This window comes from Carassius carassius, chromosome 20, assembly GCF_963082965.1.
Source record: "Carassius carassius chromosome 20, fCarCar2.1, whole genome shotgun sequence".
NCBI classification, from domain to species: Eukaryota; Metazoa; Chordata; class Actinopteri; order Cypriniformes; family Cyprinidae; genus Carassius; species Carassius carassius.
This window is the reverse complement of record NC_081774.1, coordinates 32704145-32725653: the sequence shown is the minus strand read 5'-3', so window position 1 is coordinate 32725653 and position 21509 is coordinate 32704145. Positions and strand designations below refer to the sequence as shown.

The 21509-nt window shown below is 45.9% G+C and overlaps 1 protein-coding gene across 1 annotated transcript in view; it reads right to left on the bottom strand.

The window, feature by feature from the left end:
• Positions 1–21509, bottom strand: part of LOC132096899 (tripartite motif-containing protein 16-like) — a 107681-nt gene that overhangs the window by 17184 nt on the left and 68988 nt on the right. The window lies entirely within an intron of this gene.

The following is a 21509-nucleotide window of genomic DNA, read 5'->3' as shown; positions in this document are numbered from 1 at the left end:
GAATTCCTGTTTCCTGGTTCTGTGTTTGAGAGACGTGTGCAAAACAGCTTCCTCATTCCTGAGTTTAGTTGCGACACATCTCTTAACACACACACACACACACACACACACACATTTACTGTTATAACCTGGGCTCAGGGAAGCAACACACAAATGACACAAAATCTCTGCTCAAAATAAGGTTTATTAGATTACAAAAGGAAAAAAAGGTGACTGTGATGAACAGGAAAAGAGAGAGAATGAGCTTGTGTCCAGCAGGGACGGTTCTAGGATTTCATCCTTTTCATACAAACATAAATAAAATAATAAATAAATAATACAAAAAAAAACCTATTTTACAGTGCTTATGAAAACTGTATTACTGTATGGATAATTACCTACGTTAAGAGCAGTGAGTGATTTTTTTTTTTTTTTTTCATTAAAATTATAAGACTAATAGGCTATAAGAAATGCTTGGATCCATTATTCTAACACACATCCAATATTTTCTTAACTCTCTATGTTTATTTAAGATGTAACTGACTGTGTTTACTTTCAGTGTGTGCTTCATTCAGATGTACCACATTGAGATCTCTCTCATGCCATCTTGCCCTTGAAAGCGAGGATAATAAACTTTGTTGAGGAGGCTTTCAGCATCCTACCTTCTGTAGTTTGTCTCCATAACCCTACAGGTTCCCGGTTTTCTCCTCTGCCGTAGTTCTCCCTCATGCGGTCTTGTTAGCGTTATCCGGGTCATCTGTGCCTTGTTTTCTCCAGTGTATTTAAATTGTGTATTTTTATCTTGATTCCTCACTCGGGTTTTGAGTCTGTGCCTTGTGTTTCCTGCCTGGTCTCACTAAAGCCTCCCTAGCTACCCCAAGTAAGGTATCCTGAGCTTCTTTCTTTAGTTGTAATTGTTCGTTGGTTTTGTGTTCTCTCCTCATGGAGTTTTTATTTTCTCATGTAGTTTTTCCATTGTTTTTGCTGTAGTTAATACCTCAATCCGAGAAGAACTTTTGATGTATTTCCTTGCAAAGACGTTTAAAAATAAATCTACATTTCCTAGGAAACTGCCTTAAGTGTTTTGTTTGGGTCCAACATTACCATTCCCGTGGCTCAGTGGTAGATAGCGCCATGAAGCTGTTCTTAGTCATCAGGAGGAGCTAATGAGCAAACACTCTCAACTCCTGGCCGATGTGATGGGTATCATCCGCCAGCTCTTTGAACTGCTCCCAGCAGCTTCACTTTCCTCTGCTTCACCCCCAAGTAGCAACAGGTCTACTTTAGTTGCAGAGCCTTGATTACCACCTCCTAAGCCCTTTGCTGGGGATCCTAGTTCCTGCCAGGGTTTCCTCACCCTATGCTCCCTGATCTTTGAGCTCCAGCCCTCAAGTTTTCCCACAGACCACTCCAAGATTGCTTACATATTTATCCCTCTCTCAAACACTGCTTACTCTTAATCAAGGCTCCCACAGCACCGCAGATTTTGCCATCAAGTTTCGGTCCATCGTGGCAGAAAGCTGATGGAATGATGAGGTGATGATGATATGCTTTCAGGGAGGGCTGTCTGAGCCCCTTCCCGATGAATTAGCCACTTACTGAGAGAGTGGAGGGTGGCTCGCCGCAAGGCATCTCAGTCCCAAGTTCCTGTGAGCAGGTCTGTGTCTCCAGTTCATATTCCTGCGGCCAGGGCTTACACAGCTCTTGAACAGCCCCATGATTACCCGGAGGACATGCATTTGGGTCATTCCAGGGTTTCTCCCTCATGCAACATTCCCTCTACTGCCACTTTTGCTACACTTGTTCTGAGCTCTCTGTAAACAGTTCTCCCTGCCCAGCTACAGGATGGCTGTGATGGAGAAAATTAGAGCTCCTCCTACTAATGCCATCCTAGCTGTTCCAGTCACTTCGTTCTGAGAAGGTCACCAGCATCTGATCCAGGCCATGATCAGTTCTGGCACTGCAGGCGACTTCCTGGCTCTGTCCTTGGCTATCTTGGGATCCCTACCCAACTTCTTCCAAATCCCTTGGTAGTTACAGCATTGAATGGCAAACTGTTCCAGAGTAACAGAGGCCACTCAGTCCCTTTGACTTGCCACCCATCAACACCAGCAGGAGGAGACTATCTGATTGACTCCTCCCGAACATCCTGTTATCCTGGGCCACCCCTGGCTGCGCAGACATAATCACTGGATCGACTATTCCGCTGACACTATTCTGAGCTGGGGTTCCACTTGCCATATCTCCTGCCTGAATCCCTCAGCCCCTAGTTCAGAATTTCAAGAATCTGTCGACCTGTCTGGAGTCCCCAGTTCCTATAATTAGTTAAAGGCAGTGTTCAGCAAGTCCCGGGCCACCTCCTTACCACCTCACCACCCCTACGACTGTGCCATTGAACTATTCCCTGTATCCTGCCCTCCCAGGGGTAGGATCTTCTTCTTGTCCTCCCCCAAGCACACATCAATGGATACCTACATTAAGGAATCCCTGGAAGCTGGGATAATCGTGCCTAGACTTCCCCGGCTGGGGCAGACTTCTTCTTTGTTGGGAAATTAGGCCATGTATTGATTACCGTGGTCTCAACAAATGTACGGTTCGGAATCGATACACTGTTTCTTTCATGGCCACTGCTTTCAAGCTACTACAAGGGCCTTCCATTTTTAATTAATTATATTTATGTAACACTTACCATCTCATGCGTATCCAACATGGGGACGAATTGAAGACGGCATTCAACACCCCCACAGGCCAATATGAATAATTGTCATTTACTTACACTCTTTTAGAGTAAAACACAAATTAAGATATTTCATAATGAAACCTGAAAGCTTTCCTTCCCTCCGGTGACAGTCCATGTAACCAAAAGTTAGAAGATTCTGAAAGGTCATGAAGGTCGGTTGCGACAGTTGCACTGCTCCATCTGCGTCTGGTGTAGACACAGTGAAAGTCTTATGAGTTTGGAACAACATGGTGAGTAAACCACAGATTTTTCATTTTTTCACATCCAAATCTCAAGTCTCTGTGTCCATCTATAGAAACAAAAAAGAAGAAGAAAAAAATATATTTTTTTCAGCCAAGAAGGGCTGCTTTTCCTTTACTTGCAGAGTTCATCACTTTTTCCAAAGTGTGTTTTTTTCCTGCTATGAGAAAAATAATTGAAATTAGATATAGTATGCAAACAAATGTCTGAGATCAATATCTTAAATAACAAGAGCACAAATAGTTTTCAATCATCTCTTACACTTCATAATAATTATATTAAAGAACCTTACCTCAAACATGTATGTGTTGCTTTGTAATTGGCCTGGTATTGGGTGGTGTTGTTCTGTAATATAACTGTACAGATGGAAAAATCTCTCAGACATAATTGATAAAGTACAGCAGATATAAACTGGCCTTAAGAAAAATCAGCACTTACAGTGGTCCTGTGACTCGATTACATCTCCAAACTGTTGGGAAAAGTCGTTATAAACATCTTTCCTAAAAAAAGACAATGATAGACATCACCATCTGGATTAAAGGGAAATTAAAGCTTACACAAGCAAACAGTAATAAAAATTGACATTTCGAGCAAGCAACAGGAGTCAGGACCAGTAAATACAACAGAACAAAGATACAAATAAGCTTAGCATAATGAGAAATACTAATGAATAATCTAACCAAGTGTTTAAAAAAAATCTCTTTACGTTATTTAACAGATGTATTTTTATTTTGCTGGTTGATTAATGACAGGGACAGCAGGAAAGCTGCTTTAACTTTAAAACCGAATACATGGATCCAATATATTGACTTAAATCTAATTTACTCCCAAAATCTTACATTCTTTTAAGTCATAAGTCACTGTGTTATGTTAAAGCTCGTTAAGACAGACATTTTCAACATACTGTATTTTGTGTATATATTCGACTATTTAAATGGCAGAAGACAATGCTGACACGCGGGTCTCGTGCGAGTGCTTCGGGTGCAGGAGCACAGAAAACCATTGTGCGATTAACGATTTCAGTTCTGTTTAACTGCTAATGGCACTTTTAAAATATCAAGCTCTTCATTTTTCATTGATCCATGCTTTTTTGATCACTCTAACGTGTCAGTAACTTTAAGCAATGCGCCCAATGAAAGATGCGCAGGTGTACATGTACATATGACAAAACACACTCATTAAACAGTTAACTTAGTCAAAATCATCATATAACGTTACATGTTTATCATCTGTTGTAACAGTACATTAAAGCTTATTTGTATAATTACTCACCGATATTGTGGAACTGTGTGTCAGCTGCAGTCTGCAGATCAGAAAATTCTCGATGACGTCAGTGCTCACATGGTTTTCACAGAATGCAAACTTATTGCTTTGATCTGTAGCAAATAGTTTAAATGAAACCAACAAAACTTAGATTTATTGCCAATTAAGTAAATCATTTACTTAAGCTCAATAACAAGACAGATATTTAAATAATTTAAGTCGGATCAAGTATAAAGTGTGCTTTAAAGTAATGACAAGGTGGTTGCAATTCTTTCAGTGAACTCTCCTGATACACAGGAGAAGCCTTTGGCATCGAATATTCCAAGGTCTAGAACTGTCACACCCCTTTTGTCACGGCAGGGATCCAATGAGGCACGGAGATAGAACCAATTGCAGATAAGTCTTTATTCAAGGGTTAATCCAAAAGAATAACAGTCCAGGCAGGGGTCGAAACCAAAACATCCATCCAAACATAAACAGAACAAGAACAAAAACAAGAAGACAATGTACGGGCAAGACAGATTGACGGACATGAATTCACAATGACTCCGTGACACATACTAAGACAGACCGGGTTATATACACAAGGAGAGACAAATGCTAATGGGAAACTGACAGGGTGTGATGATAGGTAATTAGTGACAGCTGGGTGCAATAATTAAGCAGGGACTTGAGGAATGTGATTAATGAAGTGAAAGACACCGTGGGAAAAGAGGACATCTAGTGGACACCCAGGGAACACAACCCAGACACTGTGACAGTACCCCCCCTCTACGGAGCGGCTCCCAGACGCTCCACGACAAGACACAACACAGAGACAAGGAGGGAGGCGGACAGGTGGAGGCTCAGGGGGAGGGACGGAGGGCCAGAAAGGAAACATAGGAAACAGACACCAGAAGTGTAAACACAAAACAGGGAGACCAGGAGGGAAGAGGACCGGAGGAGGTCCAGGGGGTGGGACAGAGGGCCAGGCTAACAGAGGGGAACCGACAGAAAACACAACAGAAAACGAAAAACCTAAGTCCATGAAGGACTTCACGTGGCGCCCACCAGGGCGGAACAGAAGACCACCACAACCGTGTGGTCAAGGCGGAAACCCTCCAGGGCGGAGCAGAAGACCACCACAACCGTGTGGTCAGGGCGGAGGCCCCCCAGGGCGGAGCAGAAGACCACCACACCCCTGTGGTCAAGGCGGAAGCCCTCCAGGGCGGGGCAGACGACCACCACAACCCTGTGGTCAAGGCGGAAGCCCCCCAGGGTGGAGCAGAAGACCACCACCCCCCTGTGGTCAAGGCGGAAGCCCCCCAGGGCGGAGCAGAAGACCACCACAACCTTGTGGTCAAGGCCAGAGCAGAAGCCCACCACTTCCGTGCGGCCGGATCAACGGGAGGACGAGACTCTGGTAATTCCATGGTGTCTCTACTGGACTCCAGAAGATCGGTGCTGACCTGGCTCTGCTCATGAAGATTATTGGTGACTTGCATCTGTTCATGAAGGTCCCCGGTGACTTGACTCAGTCCTTGAAGATCACCGGTGACTTGACTTGACTCTGGAGTATCAGCGGTGACTAGCCCTGACTCTGGAGGATCAGCGGTGACTAGCCCTGACTCAGGACGATCAGCGGTGACTAGCCCTGACTCTGGAGGATCAGCGGTGACTAGCCCTGACTCTGGAGGATCAGCGGTGACTAGCCCTGACTCCGGAGAGTTCACTGGCACCTGACTCGACTCTGGAGAGTTCACTGGCACCTGACTCGACTCTGGAGAATTCACTGGCACCTGACTCGACTCTGGAGAGTTCAATGGCACCTGACTCGACTCTGGAGAGTTCACTGGCACCTGACTTGACTCTGGAGAGTTCACTGGCACCTGACTCGACTCTGGAGAGTTCACTGGCACCTGACTCAACTCTGGAGAGTACATTGGTACCTGACTCGACTCTGGAGAGTTCACTGGCACCTGACTCGACTCTGGAGGGTTCACTGGCACCTGACTCGACTCTGGAGGGTTCACTGGCACCTGACTCGACTCTGGAGGGTTCACTGGTACCTGACTCGACTCTGGAGGGTCAACTGGCACCTGACTCGACTCTGGAGGGTCAACTGGCACCTGACTCGACTCTGGAGGGTCAACTGGAACCTGACTCGACTCTGGAGGGTCAACTGGAACCTGACTCGACTCCGGAGGGTCAGCTGAGACTCTCATCCTGTGCAGCGGTGCAGGGCAAGCAGCCATCTTGGGCCATGACTCTGGACAGGCGGCCATCTTGTACTGTGGTGCTGGGCTGGCGGCCATCTGGGGTTGTGGCGCTGAACCGGTGGCCAATGTGGGCATTGGCGCTGGGCTGGCGGCCATCCTGTACTGGGGCGCTGGACCGGTGGCCAATTTGGGCATTGGCGCTGGGTTAGCGGCCATCTTGTGCTGTGGCGCTGGACTGACGGCCATGTTGGGCTGTGGCGCTGGAACGGTGGCCAATTTGGGCATTGGCGCTGGGTTAGCGGCCATCTTGTGCTGTGGCGCTTGGCTAGTAGCCATCCTGGGCAGTGGTGCTGGACTGACAGCCATCTTGGGTTGTGACGCTTGGCTGGTTGCCATCCTGGGCAGTGGTGCTGGGCTGACGACCACCCCGCCGGAAGAGACAGGAGTGGCTGGGGCATCCCACAGAAGCCGATGCTGCAAATAGTACACAAACTCCCAGAACTCCAAAGTTTCTAAATGCGCCATCTCCTCCTGAGAAACTGGATCATCCAGCCCGCTGTTAAAATAATCTTTAAGGGCTGCGTCATTGTATCCCATGCCCTCGGCCAGGGACCAGAACACCTGTGCCAGGGCACCCACCTCATTGCCCTCTTGGCGGAGGGCGATCAACTTCAGATACTTCGCCCTCCGCTCCGCCATCCTGGCTGGGGAGCGGGAAAAAGACATACCGCTGGTTCCTTGCATGACGGAGTCGTTCTGTTACGGCAGGGATCCAATAAGGCACGGAGATAGAACCAATTGCAGATAAGTCTTTATTCAAGGGTTAATCCAAAAGAATAACAGTCCAGGCAGGGGTCGAAACCAAAACATCCTTCCAAACATAAACAGAACAAGAACAAAAACAAGAAGACAAGGCACGGGCAAGACAGATTGACGGACATGAATTCACAACGACTCCGTGACACATACTAAGACAGACCGGGTTATATACACAAGGAGAGACAAATGCTAATGGGAAACTGACAGGGTGTGATCATAGGTAATTAGTGACAGCTGGGTGCAATAATTAAGCAGGGACGTGAGGAATGTGATTAATGAAGTGAGAGACACCGTGGGAAAAGAGGACATCTAGTGGACACCCAGGGAACACAACCCAGACACTGTGACACCTTTAGTGGGAACTGGAAAGGGTGGTGCAAGAGGTTCTAGTCCATGAGCCTGTCGTAACTCAATCTGCCCAGGCCCAGGTCTTTTCAGTATATAATATATATATATATATATATTATTCTTGATTTTTCAAACTATTAACACTTTGCATTTTCAAATTCTGACTTTACTGTCTGACCAGAAATGTAGAATTTTCTGTTTCAGCTGTTTGATCATGCTGCTATTCATTGAAAACAGCACAGCCATTCACTGTGCCTGTCAGGATAGTACTCGGGAGACAGAGGTGGTTAAATTCAACACAAAGTCTTTATTGAGATAAGGGTTCATGAGAGGTAAGTTGAGGGTAATTTCTGGTGCGGGTTCTGTGGAGTTCATTTCTGTGAAAGCCAGGTGAGTTCGTTAAAAGTCGAGAAGTCAAAGCCACACAATAAATGAATATCAATACTTGTCTCTTCTTCTTGCAGTGGAAGATCAATGCTCAGAGAATTACATGGGCACTCAGGAGATATCGAGGTTCGTAGGAGAATTCAGATCACGGATAATGCCATGAGTGTTCTGGAGACAGGTGAACAAAGACACACAGGTTAGCTTCTCAAAAGGTAAGTATATGTTACTACTGGTGATTCTTCGAAGACGAGGTGAGCTGGAGACAAGATCATGAGGTCGATTCCTGTTGGAGGCTTGACAGTGAAATGGTGCATGGGTAAGTGTTATACAGTGCCATGGTGATGGAGATCAGGTGCTGGTGATTAGTACTCAGGGGAGTGTGAGCATTGATGATTGGCTGGGACTGGGTCTGCCTGGTCCCTGACACTAACCCCCCCTCCAGGGTCCGCGCCAGTGGGCCTTACTCTCCCGCGTCGTGGAGGTCTGCCTCGGGGTCTCGGAGCGGGTTTCTCTGGATGCTGGGTGTGAAACTCTGTGAGCAGACTTGGGTCAAGAATATCTTGGCGAGGCACCCAACACCTCTCCTCTGGTCCGTAATCTTCCCAGTCAATCAAGTACTCTAACCGTCCTCCACGATGCCGGGAGTCCAGGATCTCCTTAACTGTGTAGATGGGTTCAGCATCGATGGGCGGCAATGGTGGTTCGTCGTCAGGGACCGGGTCTGCAGAGGGAACAGAAACAGGTAAGTGATGGGGTTTCAACAAGGAGACGTGAAAGGTAGGGTGGATCCGGTTCTGAGCAGGAAGTTGGAGTCCATAGGTGACGGGGTTAATCTGTCGTTCAATCGGGAAAGGTCCTATGTACTTCGGGCTTAATTTTCTACAAGGTTGTTGCAACGGGATGTCCCAGGTGGACAACCATACCAGTTGGCCAGGCTGGTAGGTAGGGTTTTCCTTACGGTGAGCATCAGCGAAACGTTGATGGCGATTGACAGCTTGTTGAAGGTGGCGGTGTGCTTGATTCCAGACACGTTCACTGTCACGGAACCAGGCGTTCACTGCAAGAACGTTAGAGGGCTGTCCAACCCCTTGGAAAGAGGGGAGGTTGGTAACCAAGAATGCATTGAAATGGAGTTAAATTAGTCTATGTTTGTCAGAGGGAATCCTGTTCCATAGGTTTTGGTTTCGGAGTCCACTGGAGTATCTTGGGTTTACCTTTTAGTAATGATGTCAATGGGGTGTTGATCATACTGTACTGGTCGATGAACCGACGATAGAAGTTTGCGAAGCCCAAGAACCTCTGGGTAAGTTCTTTTATTGACTTGGGCATAGGCCAGGAAATGATAGCTTCTGTCTTACGGTCATCCAACTTTACCCCTCTTGCACTGATTTGATAGTCTAGGAACTCCACGGAGGTCTGGTGAAAGACACATTTCTCTGCTTTTACAAACAAGGAGAATTCTAAGAGTTGATGGAGCACTTGGGCAACGTGCTGCGGATGTTCCTTTTCTTTGGGAGAGTAAATGAGTATGTCGTCGATGTAAACAAGGGTGAACCGGTTCAGGAACACTCGAAGGACCTCATCCATGAAACTCTGAAATACAGAAGGAGCGTTAACAAGACCATATGGCTTCACCAGGTATTCGTAGTGCCCAGCTGGGGTGATGAACGCCGTTTTACATTCGTCTCCCTCTCGTATTCTGATCAGATTGTACGCACTCCTGAGATCTAACTTGGTGAAGATGCGAGCGTCACGGAGTTGTTCTAGGAAAGATGGAATCAAGGGAAGTGGGTAGCTAAATTTCACAGTTATTTTGTTTAAGGCCCTGTAATCTATGCAAGGTCGTAACCCATCATATTTCTTAAGTACAAAGAAAAAGCTGGCTGCAGCTGGTGAGGTAGATGATCTAATGTACCCCTGTTTCAAGGTCTCTTCAACATACTCATGCATAGCCGTCTGTTCTGGGATGGACAGGGAGTATATTCTGCCCTTAGGAATGGGCTCTCCAGGTATGAGGTCTATAGCGCAATCCCATAGCATGAAGGGACACTGGTAGATAAATTTTTCTTTGGGCTTTCAATAGATGTGGGGTTAATCACCATGGAATCAGGTTTGTCACAAGGAGAATGTACATGATTTAATTTAATGGGATCGCAGCCCCAGCTTAGAATCTCTCCGGTGGCCCAGTCTAGTGAGGGTTGGTGCTGGATCAACCACAGACGTCCCAAGATTATATCGGCCTGGCTGTTCTCAAGAATAAATGGGGTGAAAGACTTGTGATGGGTATTCTGCTCACTGAGAGTGACGGGTGCGATTTGTGAGATCACATACCCTTGGTTGATCATCTCGCCTGTAACTGCATAGATGGAGTATTGTTTCTGGGTTCTGGTCTTTCTGAGGTCGTGGGCTTTGGCGAGTTTCCCCGAGATGAAGTTGCTGGCCGATCCGGAGTCCAGAATGGCCGTGGCTGAAACGACGAGATCTCTAATTCTCAGAGTTACACAGATAGTTAATGGGGTGGACACAGAGGGTTTAAGAAGGACTGAACTCACCATTAGACGCAGGGGACGAGATGGGCAAGTGCGTATGAAGTGATTTTCATTTCCACAGTAAAGGCATAATCTGTTTTCTCGTCTGCGATTTCGTTCTGCAGATGTCAGTCTCTTGATTTTCACCTCCATCTGTTCTGGCTTTGATTCAGGAATTTTTTCAAAAGTGGGCTGAGGGTTAACAGGAGTTGGGGCATGTTTTTCTTGATAACATGATTTGGATCTTAAGTGATTTCTCTAACCCCATATTGTCATCGTAGATGGCGAGCTGTAGCCGTAGTGCAGGATTCAGCACTTCTCGGTACACCGTCAGCAGTGGTGGACGAAGTACACAAATCAAGTATTGAGTAAAAGTATAGATACTTATAGTAAAATATTACTCCAGTAAAAGTAAAAGTACTCCTTTTTCAATTTTACTCAAGTGAAAATACAAAAGTACTACATTTTTTATGTACTTAAGTAAAAAAGTACTGAAAGATAGATGTTTGCAATTTTATATAGGCTACTTAATTTAATTTTATATTAGCACATATTTTTTAACATATTTTTTAGCACATATCATACTGCTCAAAATACCTGGGATTTTTTCCAAAATAAACATTATATGGAGTCAAGATATATTTTTGTTGTGTATAAGGACTACGTTGACTAGAGTAATGTTCACTGTGAAGCTTACACTGTGATTTACCCGAGAGAAAGCAGAGTTGACCATCTGATTTTCACCAGTAAGAAAAAAGTATTTTAAAGTTTGTTGTTTTACAGAACATCACAGTTATATATGACATGATAATAAGGCCTGAAGTTAGGAAGAACATTTTAAGGAAAATATAATTATATTTTCATAATGATTTTTTCCTTCTCAAATCTTGTCTGTGGTGTAAAAACACCCATGGCCAAACGTGGTGCATCTCTTCCCCTCTTTGATAATTACTGTAGTTACCATGTTCTGAACATCACATCCTTTCTTTTTTCCCCCCAGATGTAATCTATATATATATATATATTTAGGTTGTTGAATAAAAATATTTGGACATTATTTATAAAATATTACCTCAAGTTAGCACCAGCAAGCTTGTTAGCTAGACAGTTAGCATCAGCTAATAATATTTACTTATTTTCAGTATGGTTATGAATAAACATTCATGTCTGTCTACTCGTCTAGTTAATCCAAACAATATAACGTTACTGTTGATAAACAATATAAAAACAGACGTCACATAGGACATGGTAGCATTTTAATAAAACTGTTAATATTACTGCAGTGGGGAATTTGAACATGCACGAGTTATTTTATTTAATCTGTGTTAGTTTAATGGTTAAGTTTTTTTTGTTTTTTTTTTTCCTAAAACACAGAGACGCTGATTGATGTGTCTGCATCGTCTGCACTCGAGCATTTCAGTGGGCTTAAATAGATCATTTTTTACAGCGGATATAATTAATCAATAATTAATCCTAAATTTCGACATTAATAACTTCATACATAACTGCAACATCAGACGTATGCGTGCTCACAGGATCTCTCGGTTCTTACTGACTCGCACTAAATGATTCATTTGAATCAGTGAGTGGTCGACTCCAGAACAGCTCTAATCGGATAATTTTAAAGCGTAAAAGAATCGTTTGGTGCGATTTGCGATCCGATTTAAAAGTTTATTTTGAAAAGACTCATGTTCATGATGAATCAGACACCGCTTCTGCATGTCGGAGCACGTGATATATTATAGGGAGTAACGATATGTTTTATGAAATGTAGTGAAGTTAAAAGTACGATCTTATGCTTTGGAATGTAATGAAGTAAAAGTAAAAGTTAGGGTTCGGAATTTAAGAGAATATTCACACACTGATTTCTTTCCTTGACGTAAATACAATAATTGTTCAGTGACTGAGGAATCTCCCACTGGACGGTCAAACATTTCTTTGAAATGGTTAATGAAATTCTGAAACGATGAAGTGACCTCTGTTTCCTGGAACCATAGTGCTTCAGCCCATCTCAGCGCAGCCCCGGATAACTGCTGAATAATGAATGCGATGAGCGATTGTGTTCGCGAGGTACACCAGTGTGGGAGCGGGGTTTGCAGAAGTGCCGTCCTCGGGTTGTGTCGCATTCATCGGTGTTGGTCAGGCCTTCTGTCAAGATAGTACTCGGGAGACAGAATTGTTGAATTCAACACAAAGTCTTTATTGAGATAAGGGTTCGTGAGAGGTAAGTTGAGGGTAATTTCTGGTGCGGGTTCTGTGGAGTTCGTTTCTGTGAAAGCCAGGTGAGTTTGTTAAGTGTCGAGATGTCAAAGCCACACAATACATGAATATCAATACTTGTCTCTTCTTCTTGCAGTGGAAGATCAATGCTCAGAGAATTACATGGGCACTCAGGAGATATCGAGGTTCGTAGGAGAATTCAGATCATGGATAATGCCATGAGCGTTCTGGAGACAGGAGAACAAAGACACACAGGTTAGCTTCTCAAAAGGTAAGTATACATTACTGCTGGTGATTCTTCGCAGACGAGGTGAGCTGGAGAGAAGATCGTGAGGTTGATTCCTGTTGGAGGCTTGAAGGTGAACTGGTGCATTGGTGAGTGTTATATAGTGCCATGGTGATGGGGATGAGGTGGTGGTGATTAGTACTCAGGGGAGTGTAAGCGTTGATGATTGGCTGGGACCGGGTCTGCCTGGTCCCTGACAGTGCCATTCGGCGTGTGCAGCAGTCCACTTTGGCATATTTTTGCTCATTATGATTTTTTTCTGTCAATTCTGAAACAAGCGTGAACTACAAAGCCTATTTTACATAATGAATAATAGTTAAGCTTCAAACGGGCAACATCACAAATATGGAAACGTTTGGATTTGTCCCGAATGAGGGAGCCCAAACTTACTTTGTTTCGCCTTAAATTATTATAAATGTATTTTTGTTTGTTTGTTTATGGCTAAGCCTATATTATTATCTACTGCAATTATATTTATCCATTAGAATTATACATTTTTAATTCTTGTTCTGTTCTGATAAATTTGTTAAATTTAAAGGATTTGTTGTAAAGTGAGGGGAACTAAACATATCCTGTTGGTACTGTGACACGTGTCCCGGGCGCTCATCAGCGTCTCCCTGGCAAAGGCGCAGACACACCTGCGCCTACTCATCACGTCTGAGCGGCCACACCATCAGCCGCTGCCCTTTTAAACCCTGTAAGCAGCCACAGAGGTGAGAGATGTCTCCAAGAGAATGGCTAACATTGACTTATCCTTTTGCCCTAGACAGCAGCGTGTGACCGCCAGCCCCAACGCCACAGGAGAGCACGGACCCACACTGCACTAGAGCACTACCAAGACAGGACGCCGAGTACCGAACACCCAAACCACCTCACAGCACCGCCAGTTCTCACACGGATTCTTTAATAAATCCACCCTTCAGGGAATTTACCCTCCTCCACGTGTCGTGTCCTACTTCACCACGTCAAACTGGTGGAGAATGCGGGCAAGTCAGTGAAGTGGGCACCAACGATTGGGCTTGCATCATTGCGCTCCTGCTCACGGGAGAGACTCAGCGTGCGTACTTCACCCCCCTCGGAGCTAAGCACCTCCTATGAGGACCTACGAAAGGAGATCCGGGGACGAATGGGGTTTTCACCAATCAGCGCCTCCCAACTGTTCCACGAGTTGACCTTCGACCCATGACAGCCAGCTCGGGCCCAAGCGGCTAGCCTCTGCCGTATGGCTCAACACTGGTTACTGGCCGGGTGTCCCACTGTACACCAGGTAGCTGAGTGCGTCATGGTTGACCGCCTCCTACGTGCCCTTCCCCGCCCACTACGCTAGGCCACCGGGATGCGGAACCCTGCCAACGTAGATGAACTTGTTGAGGCCATAGAGCTGGCGGAGGCCACCCAACACCGGGAGATAGGGGAGAGAGCGCCGCCGTTTCCCCGAAGGGTGAGAACGCACCACGAGCTGAGGTGAAGTTGAACGGACGGCGATTCCTCGTCCTTCTGGACTCCGGCAGCGTGGTCAGCCTTGTCAGGACCTCCATACTACCTCCACGGGCCAGCGCCAAGACCATGATCCCCATAACCTGTGTGCACGGCGACACCAGGGAGGTGCTGGTCCGGCGAGTCACCGTCACTGCAGCGGACGGCGCTTGGCCAATAGACGTTGGGCTTGTTATAGACCTCCCCGAACCGGTCCACTTGGGAAGAGACTGGCCAGGGTTCGACCGCCTCCTCGCCGCCGTCACCCAGCCCGCCAGCCCGGCCGGGAACCGCCCCTCCAGGAAGCCCCGCAGGAAGGCCCCGCGACATCCTGTGCTGCTTGCCTCCGACAGTCCCAGAGACGGTGAGTTATCCCGCCCTCACCCTAACCTCTACTATGATCTGTTTCAGCAGTTGACCGGGGCAGGGGGTTTCTCTAGGGACCAGCACGAGGACGTATGCCTCAGACATTGCTGGGCCCAGGTGAGGGTCAACGAGGGGAAGGAACTTCAGCCTGCACCCCACTCAACACCACATTTTATTGTGGAAAATAGCCTGCTTTACTGTGTCGTCCAGCGGCGGGGGGAGGAGAAGACCCTGCTGGTGGTTCCACACAGCAAAACGGAGGCAGTCAAGTCAAGTCAATCACCTTTATTTATATAGCGCTTTAAACAAAATACATTGCGTCAAAGCAACTGAACAACATTCATTAGGAAAACAGTGTGTCAATAATGCAAAATGATAGTTAAAGACAGTTCATCATTGAATTCAGTGATGTCATCTCTGTTCAGTTAAATAGTGTCTGTGCATTTATTTGCAATCAAGTCAACGATATCGCTGTAGATGAAGTAACCCCAACTAAGCAAGCCATAGGCGACAGCAGCAAGGAACCGAAACTCCATCGGTTACAGAATGGAGAAAAAACCTTGGGAGAAACCAGGCTCAGTTGGGGGGCCAGTTCTCCTCTGACCAGACGAAACCAGTAGTTCAATTCCAGGCTGCAGCAAAGTCAGATTGTGCAGAAGAATCATCCGTTTCCTGTGGTCTTGTCCTGGTGGTCCTCTGAGACAAGGTCTTTACAGGGGATCTGTATCTGGGGGTTGTCCTGGTCTCCGCTGTCTTTCAGGGCAATAGAGGTCCTTCTAGGTGCTGATCCACCATCTGGTCTAGATACGTACTGGATCCAGGTGACTGCAGTGACCCTCTAATCTGGATACAAACTGGATCTGGTGGCTACGGTGACCTCGGAATAAGAGAGAAACAGACAAATATTAGCATAGATGCCATTCTTCTAATGATGTAGCAAGTACATAGGGTGTTATGGGAATTGTTTCCGGTTCCGGTTTACCTAATTAATGAAGCCTAAAAATCCTTTAACAGATTTGGATGTTAAAAGCATATTAGTATGTTATGTGTAAGCCAGGTTAAAGAGATGTGTCTTTAATCTAGATTTAAACTGCAAGATTGTGTCTGCCTCCCGAACAATGTTAGGTAGGTTATTCCAGAGTTTAGGCGCCAAATAGGTAAAGGATCTGCCGCCCGCAGTTGATTTTGATATTCTAGGTATTATCAAATTGCCTGAGTTTTGAGAACATAGAGGACGTAGAGGATTATAATGTAAAATGAGCTCATTCAAATACTGAGGTGCAAAACCATTCAGGGCTTTATAAGTAATAAGCAATATTTTAAAATCTATATGATGTTTGATAGGGAGCCAGTGCAGTGTTGACAGGACCGGGCTAATAAGGTCATACTTCCTGGTTCTAGTAAGAACTCTTGATGCTGCATTTTGGACTAGCTGTAGTTTGTTTACTAAGTGTGCAGAACAACCACCCAATAAAGCATTACAATAATATAACCTTGAGGTCATAAATGCAGGGATTAACATTTCTGCATTTGACATTGAGAGCATAGGCCGTAATTTAGATATATTTTTGAGATGGAAAAATGCAGTTTTACAAATGCTTGAAACAAGGCTTTCTAAGGAAAGATTGCGATCAAATAGCACACCTAGGTTCCTAACTGAAGACGAAGAATTGACAGAGCAACCATCAAGTCTTAGACAGTGTTCTAGGTTATTACAAGCGGAGTTTTTAGGTCTTATAATTAACACCTCGGTTTTTTCAGAATTTAGCAGTAAGAAATTACTCGTCATCCAGATTTTTATATCGACTATGCGTTCCATTAGTTTTTCAAATCGGTGTGTTTCACTGGGCCGCAAAGAAATATAGAGCTCAGTATCATCAGCATAACAGTGAAAGCTAACACCATGTTTCCTGATGATATCTCCGAAGGGTAACATATAAAGCGTGTAGAGTAGCGGCCCTAGTACTGAGCCTTGAGGTACTCCATACTGCACTTGTGATCGATATGTTACATCTTCATTCACTGCTACGAACTGATGGCGGTCATATAAGTACGATTTAAACCATGCTAATGCACTTCCATTGATGCCAACAAAGTATTCAAGTCTATGCAAAAAAATGTTGTGGTCAATTGTGTCAAACGCTGCACTGAGATCCAATAAAACTAATAGAGAGATACACCCATGATCAGATGATAAGAGCAGATCATTTGTAACTCTAAGGAGAGCAGTCTCAGTACTATGATACGGTCTAAATCCTGACTGGAAATCCTCACATAAACCATTTTTCTCTAAGAAGGAATATAATTGTGAGGATACCACCTTTTCTAGTATCTTGGACAGAAAAGGGAGATTCGAGATTGGTCTATAATTAACTAGTTCTTTGGGGTCAAGTTGTGGTTTTTTTATGAGGCTTAAAATCAGCCAGTTTGAAGGTTTTGGGGACATATCCTAATGACAATGAGGAATTAATAATAGTCAGAAGAAGATCTATGACTTCTGGTTTAGGAGCTTAGATGGTATAGGGTCTAACATACATGTTGTTGGTTTAGATGATTTAACAAGTTTATACAATTCTTCCTCACCTATAGTAGAGAATGAGTGGAACTGTTCCTCAAGGGGTCTATAGTGCACTGTCTGATGTGATACTGTAGCTGACGGCTGAATGATTGCAATTTTATCTCTAATAGTATCGATTTTAGAAGTAAAGTAGTTCATAAAGTCATTACTGCTGTGGTGTTGGGAAATGTCAACACTTGTTGAGGCTTTATTTTTCATTAATTTAGCCACTGTCTTTAATAAATACCTTTAAAATAATGTAATCATCAGGTTTTAGCCAGGTTTCTGTCAAACAGAGTACATCTTTATTATGATCAGTGATCATATTATTTACAAAAAGTGTTTTCGTAGAAAGGGATCTGATATTCAATAAGCCAAGCTTTATCATTTGTTTATCCATATTGCATCTGTCTTTTATTTGTTCAACCTCAATTAAATTGTTAATCTTAACTTGGTTTGGACGTTTTTTGCATTTTCTAGTTCAGGGAACAGACACAGTCTCTATAGTGTGATATCTAGGTGAAAAAGTCTCTATGTGCTGAGAATTAACTGACCTCTGTGACGGGAGGCAGCTAGCAGACGGTCGGTTTAGCCAGTCTGTCTGCTTCTTGACCTGGGCCCTAGTTAGTCAAGTATAAACTCTAAGCCTATTTGCCATATTTCTAGAGAAAAGAGTGGCGCCACCCCAGGAGGGATGAAGACCATCTCTTTTCAACAGGTCAGGTGTGCCCCAAAAGCTTGTCCAATTGTCTATGAAACCTATGTTATTCTTTGGGCACCACTTAGACATCCAGCCATTGAGTGATGACGATCTGCTATGCATCTCATCACCACGGTAAGCAGGGAGGGGACCAGAGCATATTACAGTGTCTGACATCGTGCTTGCAAGTTCACACACCTCTTTAATGTTATTTTTAGTGATCTCCGATTGGCGAAGTCGAACATCATTAGCGCCGGCATGAATAACAATCTTACTGTATTTACGTTTAGCATTAGCTGGCACTTTTAAATTTGCCAAGATGTCAGGCGCTCTGGCTCCCGGTAAACGTTTGACTATAGTGGCTGGTGTCTCTATATTCACGTTCCGTACAATAGAATCACCAATAACTAGAGCACTTTCATCAGGTTTCTCAGTGGGTGCATCACTGAGTGGGGAGAACCTGTTTAATGTTTTGATCAGAACAGAAGAGCACTGTTTTGACCCACGACTACGCTGCCTCACCGTCACCCAGTTGCCCTGGTTCGAATGAAAATGCTAATGACAAGCTAACGAGTGCTAAAGCTTTGCAGGTGTACTGCACTCACGGATATAAAAAGTGAACGATCAAAGTTAATCTGATAAGATTGATCGATAATTTCAGAAATATGGTGTGAATTAAGTTATATTTTATCACTTTAAAAAACAGAGAGTGATAGTAAGATAAAGATTCTAGAGAAAAAATAAAATTAAAACAGCTACACGGAGCTACGATTAGCTACAGAAGGCCAACAGGAAGTAGAGAAAACACTGTCCAACAGTCCGATGGCAGGTCACCTCGGAGCCCAAAACACCGTACAGCGCCTCCGTGATCGCTTCCACTGGCCGGGCCTCGAGGCCGAGGTCCGTTGATTCTGCCAGGCCTGTCCAACGTGCCAGCGGACATCACCTCGAACCCCTCCCCCCAGCCCGCTAATACCGCTACCCATCATAGAGGTGCCCTTCGAGCGGATTGGGATGGATTTGGTCGTGCCACTGCCGAAGTGCACCCGGGGGCACGAATACATCCTGGTTGTCGTGGACTACGCCACTCGGTACCCTGAGGCTATCCCCCTCCGGAAGGCGACAACCAAGGCCATAGCCCAGGAGCTCTTCCTCCTTTTCAACCGGGTCGGCACCCCATCACAGATCCTGACTGACCAGGGTACCCCCTTCATGTCCCGGATGATGGCGGATGTCTGCAAGCTACTGAAGGTACAACAGCTCCACACCACGGTGTACCAACCCCAGACCGACGGGCTCGTCAAGCGTTTCAACCAAACCTTGAAGCAGATGCTGCGCCGAGTGGCAGCTGAAGACAAAAGGGACTGGGACCAGATACTCCCCTACGTGCTCTTCGGCATTCAGGAAATCCCTTAAGCCTCCACGGGCTTCACCCCCTTCAAACTGCTCTTCGGCTGACATCCCCGCGGACTGCTTGACGTGGCCTGAGAGGCCTGGGCACAACAACCGGCGGTACACCGAATCACCATCGAGCATGTGCATGAAATGAGGGAACAGATTGATAAAGTGATGCCCATTGTCCGGGAACATATGGTGAGAGCACAACAAGCGCAGCAACGGCATTACAACAGGGCAGCCCAACCACGGGTGTTCCAGCGGGGAGACCACGTCCATCATGCCATCGAGGAGGAGGTACAGGAGATGCTGAGGTTAGGGGTGATTGAACCATCGCGCAGCACGTGGTCCAGCCCCATCGTTATGGTCGCGAAGCCCGACGGCACCCTCCGCTTCTGTAACGACTTCCGCCGCCTGAATGAGGTCTCCGAGTTCGACTGCTATCCGATGCCCCATGTCGATGAGCTGCTGGACCGGTTGGGAAGGGCCCGGTTCATATCCACTCTCGACCTTACCAAGGGCTACTGGCAAGTCCCACTGACGGAACAGGCAAAACCTAAGACGGCCTTCTCCACCCCAAGCGGCCACTGGCAATACCGGGTCTTTCCCTTCGGCCTCCACGGGGCCCCAGCCACCTTCCAACGGCTCATGGACGTCCTCCTTCGGCCGCACCAGGCCTATGCGGCGGCCTACCTTGACGACGTCGTGATCCACTCTGAGACCTGGGAGGACCATCTGGAGTGGCTGCGGAGGGTGCTCACAGAGCTGCGCCAGGCCGGCCTGACTGCCAACCCCCGGAAGTGTCATCTGGCCCTAGCCGAAGCCAAATATTTGGGATATCAGGTGGGCCGCGGCCTGAATTATATTATATTATCGCTGCTTCATCCCTAACTTCTCTAACTTCTTGTCGCAGGGCCATGACGGTGAGGAACACCCGGTGATGTTCCTCAGTTGAAAGCTGACCTGCCACCGTAGAGAGGGAAGCGTTGGCCGTCAAGTGGGCAGTCCTGGAGCTCTGATATTACCTCCTCGGCCGCCACTTCACCCTCCTCACGGACCACGCTCCCCTGCAGTGGATGGCCCGGGCAAAGGAGACCAACGCTAGGGTGACGCGGTGGTTCCTGGCACTCCAGGAATTTAACTTCACCCTACAACATCGGGCGGGGTCGGCCAACGCCAACGCCAACGCCGACGGACTCACCCGCCTGTGGTCAGCTTTCGCAGGTCTGTCAGGCTCCACTCCCCACCCTCCCCCGATCTCCCCACTGCACCAGGGGTATAGGACGACGCTTGTGTGTGACACGTGTCCCGGGCGCTCATCAGCATCGCCCTGGCAATGGCGCAGACACACCTGCGCCTACTCATCACGGGCTGAGCGGCCACACCTGCGTGTCATCAGCCACTGCCCTTTTAAACCCTGCAAGCAGCCACAGAGGTGAGAGATGTCTCCAAGAGACATTCTCAGAGGTCATTCTCCTTTCGCCCTAGACAGCAGCCTGTGACTGCCAACCCCAACGCCACAGGAGAGCACAGACCCACACTGCACTATTGCACTACCAAGACAGGATGCCGAGCACCGAACACCCAAACCACCTCACAGCACCGCCAGTTCTCACACGGATTCTTTAATAAATCCACCCTTCGGGGAATTTACCCTCCTCCACGTGACGTGTCCTACCTCACCCCGCCACAGTACATTATAACATTATTAGGCTTGCCGTTATTATTTCTAAAATCCAACTTATACATGACTTATATTTTTTTTCCTCTCCCAAAAGTAATTTATTTTAAGCAAAAGAAAATTATAAATTATATTATAAAAATCATATATAAAAATACAAATTATATTGTTAGTTTTATGCTAACATGATATCAAGGTCTTCGGATACTATATTAGATACAAGTTAATTTATACTATTTAACATGCACTGTGACATTTTACCATTTCAACTTATAAACTTCTTAAAAAGTCAGTTTAATAGTATTGAAATTCAAGTTGAATCTAGC